Raw genomic sequence first — 13,160 nt, 5'->3', positions numbered from 1 at the left:
TGTTGCGCTTGCTTACATTTCCCCGATTTATCTCTTCGATTTGCACTTCTTGATTGACTGTAGTTGAGCATTTGCAGCTTCTAAATTGTGTGCATGTTAGAGGTTGACATTTTCAGTTGTGTCCATGATAACTTGGTAACGTAGAATTGCATTTATAAGGGTTCACTTTTCAATTTTGATAGCGCAGATGCCGTAATTTCATTATTTATCTGTGTTTCATGTGAAATGTCCTATCGTTAACACTCGACTGTTGGATATAATGCATTGATTCATGAACAAATGGAGACGATTAATTTATTCTTTTGCATAAATTTTGAGGATCTAGCTTGATAAAATAACAATAACTTACTAGCAAATACATATATAACGGGAAAATGTCAAACATCCATAAAATCTTTCTCCATAAATATCCATAGTCCATATGTAAGGACATGTCATCCTACCAACTAGATATAAATTTCTTTCAAAAAAATTTATCTCTCACCCACTTTATTTTGAAATGGCACAAATACTCATATCTTCACTCATCCTCTCATTCTCTCTCCACATCTCCCCTCATCATTTCTCTCTCCACCCACCCTCTCCACATCTCTCCCTCCTCGACGGGGGTTGTCTCCAACATCGTCGCAGCTACTGCTCGTGCAGTTGCTAACGCTACTGGTCAGAAGCATGACACCAGCATGTCAAAGCCTGAATAAGACATGGATCACGCTCCGTTTGTATAAGAGTTATTGACATGGGTCTGTGTTGGGCTTTCATGTTTTATTTGTGTTTATCTTTGGTAGGCAAAATAATGTAACAATAGACCTAAATAATGTAAGACATTTGTGTGTGATACAACACAATGTAGTAAGAGGCTTAAAAAGTGTAATAAAGACTTAAACAATATAAAAAGAAGTTGAGACAATATAATAATAGGCTGAAATAATGTAATAAAGGTATGTTGAAATTGTGTATTTATGACTCCAAACAATGTAATTCTTGAAATTAGTGTACTAGTTGCTTTACAAGAAAATGTAATAACATCTTTAGTGTCTGCTATATTGTCTAAGTGAAAATTTTGGATTTATTAGTTATGGTAGATACTCTACACGATTTTAGAACATCATAAGTTTCAGTTATTGTTGTTTGATTACTATAGTGGACTTAATAACTACGTAATAGCATGTATAAGTGATAAAAATACTGGGCGTTCGTTCAATTTCTATTCACACTATATTTGACATATTTTTTTTAATGATTGTTGGCTATGAAAATATGAACTTCGTTGATGATTTTCTTCAGTGTAACTTGTAGTTTTAAGACAATATAATGTGTAATTATAAATTTCTTCAGTATAATTGGATTGCAAATAATGTAATTACATATATATTGCCAAAAGCATCAAAACATAAACGAAAATGTTTGTTTTGTAATTAAAAGTTCTCAGTATGATTATGCATTCAAATAATGTAATTAAAAGTTATCCAGTGTAATTGGACTTACAAACAATGTAATTACATATATATTGCCAAGTGCATCAAAAGAGAAAACAAATTGGATTAACATTGATATTTGTATGTTTTGAACTCAGCATTTTTGATGATTCCATGGATTTTATATAATTTTGAGAAAATAATTTTTAATTACAATGTTTGAGTAACATATTGTGAACCATATAAGTATGATTACAATAATGTAATTGAAAAGATCAATGTGTAATTACACATCGAAAAAATGTCATTATTCACTTGTTTTGTAATTAAAAGTTATAAGTTTAATTACGCATTAAAATAATGTAATTATTTATTTCGAATAGAGATTTGAACATCGAGAGAAAGATGAGAGCATCCCAATCAACTCTGAGGCAAAAACAACATAAGCACCAAAGGAAAGAAAAAAAAAACATCAAAGACTCCAAACACCAAAGCCACAACGTGAAAAACCCCAAACAAACAAACCTACAACATGGAAGATCCGAAACAAACAAACCCACAACCAGCCAAGAAAGAACAGCAATGACCCACCAATCCAAACAAACCAAGCTGTGAAGATATGACTGTCTCATTTTCACAAGTCCTAATTACATTGTTTCGATTGATAATTAACCAGTACATGACCTTTATTAAATTTTTTAGGGTGATAATTACACAGTATCTACCCTCCAACCTACAAACCGATTTTCAAATTTTCAAAATCAAATCAGAACAAAACAAAATATGAAACTAATTATTAAAATTAGAAAAACCCCCAAACCACCAAAGTCACAACATGGAAGACCCCAAAAAAACAAACCCACAATATGAAAGACCCCAAAATCGAACAAATCTCAAACCTCACATCAAATACCATTTTTACTTATAAAATCGTTGCATAAAGCACAGATCCATGGATACCATATCATCTATGGTCGAATCATCGTTGGAAATGGAATATTGGTTGACCATCGCCGTTGGAAATGGGTATCAAGTTCTCTCATTTTCTCTGAGCTTCTCGAATCTTCGACTTGTTTGAGATAGTCTCTCTTCGTCTATTTTTAGTCTATTTTTTGAAATTCAAAAAATTGTCATGTTACTAGGCTTATGTGTCATGCCACATGTATTTATGTAAACTTAGGGACGTTTGGCTATGTACATTTATCACTATCGTATATAAAGACTACTTGGACAGACTCTGCCTGGATAAGCGAAAAAGCAGTGATAGAGATCCCTAACGTTTGTATCCTTATTAAGTGTCCCAGATATGATATGGTATGAGTTTGGCAGTGTGTTACAACTGTGTTCAATTGTAACACACCTCATAGCACCACAGTTTTTTGTGATACGCCAAACAGCTTTTGCTTTCCAACTCACCTCACAGCACCACAGCTTTTTACCTCACAGCACCTCACCACACTCCCAAACGCTTACAATATATGTTGAATTGTCCTACGTAATCAAATTAGGTCAATTATTTTATTTTATATTAATGTACAATGTAAACCTTAAGTGATTTTATATTAATGTTATTAGTCATCTAATCTAACCGTAATTTAGATACGCCAAACGCACCTCACAGCACCGCAGTTTTAAAAGTGATGCGCCAAACAGCTTTTTGCGTTCAAACTCACCTCACAGCACCACAGTTTTATAACTCACCGCACCACACCGCACCTCACAGCACCTCACAACATTCCCAAACAAGCCCATGATGTGTCACACAATGAATTGTGTACTTTATTTTTAATTTAAATGCAAAGGGTCTATATTAATACTTTATTTTTAATTTAAATGCAAACGGCTTATATTAACTCACTCATTGCGTGACACATCATATTTAGGACACTAAAACTTTGAGTAAATACTCATTCTAGTCATCGAAAGATACGACAAATCAGTTATCGTATTATTAAATTTCATCTGAAAATGCCCTCTGGTTGTCGAACATGCTTTGGCATTGTTGGAGTGCCACGTGGCACAATTTCCCCAGTCAACAGCTGATGTGGATAAAATGTAATTTTTTAAAAAACCAAAAAATCATGTAAACGTTTTGTTTTCATACATTTGGATTCACGCTTTAGGAAACCTAAATCAAATTAAATCTTAGTCTTCATTTTGATTCGCGCCTAACCAAAACCTAAATCAAAATCACTCTTTCGTTTTTATTTTTTGAAAAAGACTTTGAGACTGAGCCGTTCTTCATGACTTACATAGTTCAGTTTAGTCATCATTCTGGGTTTTCTGGATATAATATCATATTCGACAATTAACATTGATCTCAGTCTCTTACCCTTTTTGAAGTCATTGTCGAAATCACGACTACAAGGCAGTTTATTCGTGATCATCCACGTTGCATCTATCATCAAACTCTCTCGATTTCAGTCAACTAATACAGGTATGTTCTAAACTATTTTCGAAAATCAAAATGTATTGCATTTCTTATATTTTTCTGATTTAGGGATTTAGTACAATGAACTTGAAGTTTGCACTCGTGATTCACTATGATGGTGCGTTGGTGATTAACATTATGAGAAATAGAAGGTTTATATACGGTTGAGAGTGTGTGAGAAAATGGAAGGATTGTGTTCTAGACTTGGTGACACTAGAGTTTGTGGGTGATTGTCTGAAGAGTATTGGTTATAACAGTTTTGATGATTCTTTTACCAACAGTTTGGTATGGATTTGGACAATGGAATTATAAGAGAAGAGTGGCATATGTAACGGTAATACTAGCTATACATAAGAACGTCTACATAAACATACATAACACATATGGCACGCCATATATGCAGATGACAATGCAATTTCAAATTTAGTTAAAAATGAAATAAAGAGCATCTACTTTTCTCTTATATCTTTTTACTTTTGTTTTTCTTAATCGAAATTTCAAAATATTTTATCTCAAAATACATGTTAGATTTCCAAAAATATTACATATTCAGAATCAGCATGTAAAACTCTTTCTAACAAGATCCATTGTCGATATATTTTCTCCTGGTGATTCTTAATTACATTGTTATCGTGAACAATCTAATAAGATCTGAAACAAGTAGAACAGGAATATTTATTATATTGTTTCAATCACTTATGACATTGTTTCAGCTTCTCATTATAGTGTTTAAACATTTTAATATATTATTTCAGTCTCTTATTACACTGTTCATTCTTAATTACACTATTTTGTGAACTGTGTAATAAGATCTAGAACAATTAAAACATGAATTCAGACTCTTATTACATTGTTTAAAACATGAAATTCATGCTCCTATTACATTGTTTCAATCTTGACTATGTTACTCATCCTCTTGTGGCAGCGATCCTCCAACTGAATTTGTCGATATTATAAAGAAGCCAATTAACTCATAATTGGTTTGTAACTACTTTGTGTATGGCGCATATTACATTATTTTTAGGGTTAAAAACACTATCTATAATTATACTTACATTATAAACCCAATCTTTGACACTCGACTCAATCAGAAATGGCATACAGACAATCCAGTCCTTAACGCACCTATCACTACTGGTAATGGTAAGATTTGGTACCAATCCTCTTATTTTGTCGAACTTCTCCTCGAGATAAGTCAACAACAATCCACCTCTTGTCCTTGGCAAAATCGCCACCATAAACAGGTCCATAGAGTCTTTGACGTACCACGCCGGGATCGTGTTTTAGAGAGAGAGAGAATGAGTAGATAGGTGTACGAGAGAGGGGATTTAAAAATGAAATAGAAAAGAGGGAAGAGGAAAAGGAAAGAGGAGAGAGGAAAGAGGAAAGAGGAGGAAAAATACAATTTTTGATTTTTGATTTTGAATTTTTTATAAACTATATGGCATGACAAACCCATGTGGTATGGTGAGTTTTCATGCAACATAGGTTATGTGGAACAACCACTTGGGCTCTATGATTATAAATGGAGCCCCCTTCCCAGATGAAGATGCAGATTTTTTTAATATACCTGTGCAAACTCTCTCTTCCTTACACTCTTCATTCATATTTCCTGCGTTCTTGAGTCCAAGTTCGTGTTCCAAAATTCAGAGTTTGAGAGTACATTCTTATATTGGTTCGATTGTGCCACCGGTATTGAAATGTCGCTTCTTGTGGCTATGGAGCGTTGTATCTTATGAAGTGATTGCCCGGAGTTGTTGTTGACGCCTAGAGGCGGGGACAAATTCACTTTAAGGAGATTCGGTCATACCGTACCTCACTCGTTCTTCTTTTTCTACTCCTATCAAATCATCTGATCTTGTTTCATCAACTGGTTAGACTTTATTGTGTTATATACTTGGTTTGATTCATTGTATAACATGACTGTTTGATCCAATTTGTTATTAAAGTGGCATTGTTTATGTTAACTATAAAATTGAAACACAAAACCTTAATTTGCCTTGTTTATCGTGCATGTACTCAACTGAAACTAATATTGCAATTTCAAAATTGTGTATGCTTTTGAAATCATCTATTAAACTAAAGTTAGTCACATGTGTATGATTTAAATACACTAATCAATTGTATGTTTATAATCAGAATATAATTTTTAGTTTGTGCATGTAATTAACTTGTAAAACGGGTTATAATATCCTGTTTATGCAGGATTGTTTAATTACAATTTAATTTGTGTGTCACGTGTGCATATCAAGTGTCAAGATAATAACATTGATTTTTAATTTAACATAAGTATTTTGATAAGGTAATTGCTAAATGCACATTCATTTTTGCTAAATGCACACAAATTGATTTGACAAGCAAGTAATGATTAGACAACAACACTCTCTCTCATTTATTAAGTTTATTTCACTGTTCCTAGCCATTTGATTGCATGACCAGGTCGGTGATATGAGTAGGTCAATGCACCAGTCATTTCTTTAAGTGGCGGACAAGTAGCGGCATTTTATGGGTGCTTACACATGGCGGAAGTTTTATTCACAGAAATCAAATCATGATTGATAGAATATTCTTTCACATGTTCCATGTTAGTGTTGGCCATGCCATTTTCATCAAGCGATTGAGAAAAAATTGAAATATAGTAAGTAAAGGACGACATTTCTTAATTAACCCCACACAACCCATGCCAACCAATGAACCAACCAACCATTTAGGGTGTATAATACCAAAAAAATAAATAAATTAAACCTTGCCACCTTAATGAAAACATGGAAAGTAATTACCCTCTATAATGCTATATTTGTTACTATAATTTGATGCAAATTGCATATGATCAACGTGACTACTACGTCTAACATGAAAAAAAAAAGTATATCACTAGGAAAAGCATGTATTGCTAATTTGACTTTAGTTATACAATGTTCACATGCGGGAATGCACGTAGTAGTATATATATAATCGTAATCGACCTATAATTGAATCGGCGATCAGTTATTTAAAAAACCTACATATTACATTACTAATCTTCCACCACAATGGTTTCAGGAGGAAACCTATAACGAGTATGTTGCATGTATGCATCAAGTTGTTTCATATACGGTAAAGCTCATGTAGCTGCACACTCATACTTGAAGTAATTCCAATAAGGCATAATGGTAGGCTCGGGTAACCCTCAACTAAAGAAACTTGGACGTAGTGATTAGTACAGTTTGTAACGGGCAACTAGATGACCTAAATTATATTTGATACAATTTATCATAAATAATTACTAAAAATCAAATCGACAATCAAAATAATTACTCTCTCCTATAAAAAAAAAACTTGAGTAAATAAATTGAAACAAAACATAAAATATGAAATGCAACATCTAAAAAATGGATTGGGGGGAGAGCCAGTGCACTATTGCACTGGCTAATAACCTGTTCAATTTTTCAGCTGTTGGATTAACATATATAGATCAAACGGTTTAAGTTAAAGGACAAAAAAATTGGGTCTTGACTCTTGAAGTTTGAGATTAGAACAAAATTGACTCTCTCTACTACTCCTCTCTCCTCACTTTTTCTTCTCTACCTCATCTCAAACGAGATTTTCCTCAACTTTCAAATCTACCCTCATCACTCTCGTTATCTTCGATTGATGAAAGCACTAGAGTGGAGAATGCTCTTCTTCTTATTGTACTTGGGTTTGTTGCGAATTTGTGTTATTTGTTGTGGGGTTTGTTAGGGCTTCTTTGATTACTGCTATGGGTTTTGAATTTCATCTATTTCTCTATTTTGGGTCAGCTATCACCTTCAATTTGAAGTTCTAGAACCAGATTAACCTAAACCCCAAATCCTTATCTCGAACTAGATTTTCCTCACTTTTTCAAATCTACCCTCATCTTGTTATCTTGGATTGATGGAAGCAATAGTGTAGAGATAAGATTTTCTTTGCTTTAAATTTGTTTACACTGTCAGGAAAAACCCTTAGATTCAAAGGAGTTGAAGGCAGTGAGAATTGAAGGAGAAAGGCCCCACAATTGGATCCATAATTTATAGACGGTCGGATCTGTCGATGTTAATCCAATGGTTGAAAAATTGAACAAGCTATTAGCCGGTGAAATAGTGCACCGGCTCTCCCCCAAATCCCTAAAAAATATGAGTTAAACAAAAAAAACGCGCATCGTACGGGATTTCGACTAGTGTATAATAATACAGTGCCATACATTCTTTCTTTGTTGCCAGATTTATGCTTTAATATTTGTCAAAAAAATAGTTATATTTTAATTTATAAACAGGTAACTTTATATATAAAATTAAAAAATAAATATTTTTTCTTACGTTTTTTTGACCTTTAATTATCAGTTTATCATCAGTCTAATCAATCATAGCAATTAAGGCAAAGAGAAATAATTGACTCAAAATTCAATTGAGATCTTCTCCTTTTTTTTCTCTAAAGAAATCCTTTGATTAATTAGAAAAAAAAAAACTTGAAATCATCACTTTCTTCATGGAATTATTTCTTCCTTCTTTTGCTAATTAAAAACATATCTACATTTAACTAGTCGGGAGCCTAGGCAATACAAGAGAATTACCAACAAAAATACTAATTGAAAATTTTAATAATATTATATAAAATAATTTAAAAAATATATATATATAAAGAAAAAGGCATGAGAAAGCTGGAGGGATGGAGTACAAAAAAGAAATAATTATAAAATGACAAACAATGATTGTCTATGTGCGTATGTTCAGATATATGAGATTATATTCACACTGGGTCTGATCCGTCCCTCAGGTGTGAGAGATTGATATAAGTTGCTAATGGCCAAATTATAGTATTTTGATATATATATATATATATATTGGATATTGAAATACTTGAGATTATGGAATTTTCACTACATGTTGAAAGTGTTTGACATATTGTAGGGGTCAAATTCAACCTCAACAAATTATATGAGTTCTGTTCAACTCAATCTATATACAAATACAAACGGGCCCCGAAGCCCAACAACAATCAGACCAGAACATACAGTCCAAAAAGGACTTGGTATTTTTAAAAGGTAATACATATACGATACAAGTAAGGCCGAACCAATAACCAAGGGACGAAGCCGAAGATAAGGCAGTTCCTCGTTAAATGGTAACAGCCGAAACTACTCCAAACTGTCGTAAACTCCTCCAAATTGCTATGAACTTCTCCAACTGCCACAACTGCTGGTAACTGCTCAAGAAAAGCATAGAAGGAGTTCATTAAGAGGAAAGAGGGGGGATTCAGATTTCTTACTCACTTTGTAATCACAAGTGATAAATAAAATATCATATCGTTCTGCACCGTGGACCTAGGCTCAAAGCCGAACCACGTAAAATCTCTCTGTTTTGTCTTACATTTATCAACTCACTCTCAACAATTCGATTGTCGATAATTTACATCAACACATATATGTTTGAAAATCTTTACAACAGATCTATACTTATCTTTCTTATTATCATTATTATAATTATAATTATTATCAATTGGTGATTTAATTTTTACACATTATTTTTCATGTGTTGAGTGAGAAAATAAATGTCTTTTTAGTGTTTATGTGTCATATTCATTGGATTTGAGAGTCTTTGTTACCTTGTTGTTTGGTCATGGTAGGTAGGTTGGAAATAATATACTAAATATAGAGCTTGTCATTTGTTTGCTACTTATAGTAATATATTTTTGTTGGTGATGACTTAAGAAATTTTTTTAATATTAATTTCAAGGACTTTGCATGACCATTTAATTCATACTAAATCTAATTAATTATAATATCTGCCTCAATTGACCTAAACAATAAAAAAAATGTACAAAAAAATAAACAAAGGAAAATCTAGGGAAAAAGAGTATGGGCTTGAATGAATATATGTGTGATACTTTTTCAGTGAGAGAGAGGTTTAACGGGGTTTTGATATATATGTGTGTGTATATATAAAGAGAGAGGGGGGAGAGAGAGATGGAGAGACATGACATGCCCACACGTCACATCCATTTACATGACCAAAAACACAAAGTACTGGCATCTCTCTCATCTCCTCTTCTCTGTTAGTACATTGAAATCAGTGTTGTGTACAAGTGATGTCAAATCTTGTGTGCATTTAGTAAAAACGAATGTGTATTTAGATGCACCCTTTTGATAAACTAAATCAGTAGTATAATTCCAACAATAATATGATAAAAGCTGTCAAAGGACATTCTGAGATGCATATATATGTGGAGAGCAAAGCATTGAGACAACAACGTAGTTTAAGCAAGGAGAATGTTATGTCAAATGATGCTTGTAAGGTTAAAGGTATTTATGAGGAGGTTATCCCTGAGAAGGCTATCCCTGATGAGGTTATTCATGAAGAAATGAATGTTGATGATGATATTTTTCTTATTTCTGATGATGAAAATGAATGTCGATAAGGGATATATTGATGAAGATCTTGCTGAAGAAGTGATCGTTGAAGAGGTAAATGCTGATGAAGTTTGTGTTGACTATAACAGAGGATGTTCATAGAGCATATACTGAGAAACTACAGTGCAGGATGATCTTATAAATGAGTCTGATGATGATAATGTTGGATTTTATGGCTCTAATGACAATCAACATTATCACTCCGATATATGTGAGGCAACATTTCAAATCAAAACGTTTGATTAAATAGGCATTGTCCAACCCAAGTAGGCATTGTCCAACATTTCAATTCAAATCCTACTGACACAATGTCCAACCCTTAAACTGGAGAAAGTTATGGACTAAAACATCCAATTCAACCTCTAGAGATGAAGGTGGTTGGAAAGCCAAAGAAAAATAGAAGGAAACAAGATGATGAATGCATTAATTAAATAGGCATTTAACGAAAAAATGAGATTATTGAAGTTGTCAATAAATTCTTCGATAAGGCTACACGACTTGAGTGTATTATGAAACACCTTAGTGTGGCATAATTCATGACTCTAAAAGAGAGAGTATCATCTACATTTAAAGCTAGTCTTAAGCAATGAAGAAAAACTTAAAGATGTTGAATTTATAATAAATGAGTAGATTTAATCTAATACATCAATGTAATATGGAAGCTAAGAGAAATTTTAGGAGAATATTATGGCACTACATCAATAAAAATGACTCAATCTCACACATTAAAATTGAAAAACTAATTTATTTTAAAAGATTTATAGTTGTTTATTTGATTTCTGTATAATACATACAACAATTGATAAAATTGAAAAATGTTATACACCAAAATAAATTTATAATTACAATAAATTCAATTACATTTAGGAATATATAGAGACATGTTTGTTTTAATGTTAATGGTGACTATTTCTTTATATAAATAATAAACAAATGTATCTTACAAACATTTTCGTGAAAAGCAAAGAAAAAAAAACAAAAGGCAAACAAACTAAACAATATAACTCTTAATTACCTTTGAGGTCTTAACTCATGTAGGCTTGACTGACACATTCATATTGAATTAGAAATTTCATAATCGTTGAAAGCAAAGCCATGTATAAACCAGTGACTGAGAGATTCTCTATTTGTTTTTACCTACAACAAAATTAGAGGAGATAACTGATCATAATATAATCGCCATCAAGAAATACAAATTGCAATTTGAATAACCTAATGAAATCATCAACAAGTTCAATAACTATAGTGTTTTGTCATGTTTGTAATTCATATTCTCAAAACAATGCGTGAAAGTGTATTAGGCATTTGACTTGAGCTCAAGCCCACCTCTTAAAACACGCACATGTACATGAGATATTTTTCAATTTGGGTTATGACAATCGTGTTTGTTCTTGAAACGACTTTCACAAAGCTTGAGTTCTATAAAGTTCTTTGGTTAAAAACGAGAAGGGATCTAGAATAGTCTTCAATTTATTGTAAGAGCCAAAACATGATTGAATGTATTTGTTGATGAATATGTTGAATCTAAAGGTCAAGAGACAAAAAACATACCTCCATATCTCATAGATGGCGAGGATGATGATGAGTTGTTGTAAGAATTGCTGGAAGCTCAACTATAAATATGATTCCACAACTTTCCTTGTCCAATAAGATCACTCACTCAAGCTCTTGCCTTTCTCTATTTAATTCGTGTTTCTCAGCAAAATGAGAATAGCAATAGTGGGTTTGGGTCAACAAGATAGGCTTGAGTCCAAAAGAAGTATAAGAGAAGAGGTTTGGCCCAATGGGCTGACCCAAATAAATAGTATAATATACTCATGGGTCTTTTGCTTAAATGTGAACAAAAATCTGTCCTATTATGGTCCAAATACACTATGAAAAAGTTATACACAAAATAATTATGCCAACTCCACAAAATAATTCCAATTGTTTTAACTTGATCTTCAAGTTGGCAATGACAGGGAAGTCTATAGTAGAATATACTCGTGGGTCTTTTGCTTAAATATGAACAAATGTCCATTCCATTATGGTTTGAATATACTATGAATAAGTTACACACAAAAGAGATGTTCACACAACAATTTAAACATAAGTCAACGATTGATAAGACAAATACTCGTGAACGTCCTCCTCAAATAAAAAAGTGGACATATATACTCATCGTAATTCATCTACATTCGAGTACGTTGACCACAAATTTATGCATTCTTAGGAACCATGTAGACACAACTGTTCATCTATCTACAATCCTTCTTCGATCCCTAAACAAAGGAGTTCAAGATCGATTAAGGTTAACCATCAACATGGCTATGTTAGTCAGTTCCCACATATTTTGCATCATTATATAATGTCTGTAAAAGATATAAAGCTTATGCAAATTATGGCTTTTGGGTTATTGCTAGGTTGCTTGGTTTTAGTAAGGATGCATGGATCAACAATCGATAAAATTTGATTGACGAGTTGATGACATTCTGGGCAGAGGACAAAACTTGATTGACAAGTTGAAACAAAATGACATCGAAAACTCTTTATGTCCATAATTTTAACATCCATAATTGTCCATAATCTAGGCGGCATGCCTACTCAACATGTCAACCAGATTAAAAAGAATAAATAGAAAATGGTAACCCACTTTTTCCTACATTTTCCCGCCCTCTCTCCTCATGATTTTCTTTTTGTCATTTTCATATCTCTTTCTTCTCTTGCTTTCTTCACTTTCTTCTTTCTCTCTATTTTCTTCTCTCAACTGCAACTTTTACAACCAAAAATGGAACAATAATTTCATTTTAAGTTTTGTGAGGTTCGTTTAGGATTTTACATTGGTAATTAGTGTTAAAGAACCATAGATAAATTTCATCACAAGTGTCTTATTCCATTGATAGTGTGACATTAACATTTAAAGTGTAAT

Source organism: Tripterygium wilfordii, chromosome 21, assembly GCF_013401445.1.
Source record: "Tripterygium wilfordii isolate XIE 37 chromosome 21, ASM1340144v1, whole genome shotgun sequence".
Taxonomy (NCBI): domain Eukaryota; kingdom Viridiplantae; phylum Streptophyta; class Magnoliopsida; order Celastrales; family Celastraceae; genus Tripterygium; species Tripterygium wilfordii.
This window is presented reverse-complemented; position numbering follows the sequence as displayed.